This window comes from Seriola lalandi, unplaced genomic scaffold (genome assembly GCF_002814215.2).
Source record: "Seriola lalandi dorsalis isolate HSWRI2012SDOR001 ecotype SW California unplaced genomic scaffold, Sedor1 jcf7180002008518, whole genome shotgun sequence".
Classification (NCBI taxonomy): domain Eukaryota; kingdom Metazoa; phylum Chordata; class Actinopteri; order Carangiformes; family Carangidae; genus Seriola; species Seriola lalandi.
The window spans coordinates 1-997 of NW_019479171.1; the positions used below are offsets into that span (position 1 = coordinate 1).

General features: G+C 42.8%; 1 pseudogene; it reads left to right on the plus strand.

Moving 5' to 3' along the window:
* The first annotated feature begins 393 nt into the window (after window positions 1-393).
* Window positions 394-989, plus strand: LOC111672553 (centrosomal protein of 19 kDa pseudogene; annotated as a pseudogene).
* The last annotated feature ends 8 nt before the right edge of the window (window positions 990-997 follow it).

Consider the following 997-nt stretch of genomic DNA (forward strand, 5'->3'; position numbering starts at 1 on the left):
GATGCAGTGGACGAGTACTACTGAGCTCAAGACCCCAGATTTACTCTTTGCCAGTTACTCTGGTGACCTGAATTACTGCAATTTAGTGGGAATATGCACCAGTAAGGCCAAATGTAAATTATGAGGATAAGAGCTTTAAGGAAGCCCCTTCATTTTTTGAATCTTATCCTGAGGCCTGTAATCATAATTTTTATTCTTTGAGTTGATGTTGTGCTACATGCTGCATACTCCCAAATACAATTCTGCTTGATCAAGTTATAACAAACTAACTGGGCAGGAAGATTTCCAGTGCAAAAGTACTTGGTTCCTATCACTTTGGAGGACATTGTACAGGAAGCTGTGCAGCAACAGAATCAGCAGAATGTGTACATAATGCTATAATCTATTTCTTTCTTCTCCTCCTAACCTCCAGACTACAGCATGGCAGCTGAAAGGCTGAAGAACAATCCTCGACACAGGGACTACTTGGAGGGTGTGTCTCAGAGCCAGCTAGAGAAGCTTCACATCATCCTGCGAGATCACATGCAGGGTTTCAGCCTGGAGCACAGTCTGGCCTCCTTCCACGTGGACCCTGATGAAGACCTGAACAAACTGGACGATGAGGAGCTGGCTCGCAAAAAGGGCCAAATGGATGAAGTGTTTGAGAAGAACCGCAGGCTCAAAGACGATCCGGACTTTGTTTATGACCTGGAAGTGGACTTCAGCAAGCCCACGCAGGAAAAGTGCAGCTGGGATGATGAGTCTGATGATGAATTTTAACTAACTGTTCTCCAGTCCTTTCCAAAACTTGTTTCTTCTTCTAGTTACAGTTTGTTTTGTTCAATCCCAAAACAATGGGATTTAACAGACGGCACTCAAACATTCCCAAACAGGACAGACTCTCCAGAATCACTGTTTCTGTTTTTCTGAAGTATCCACACACCTTGCTATAATAGTTTTCATTGAGAAGTAGTTTAAACAGTTTTTGTTCTTTGTTGGAAAATAACAGTTCTCAGTG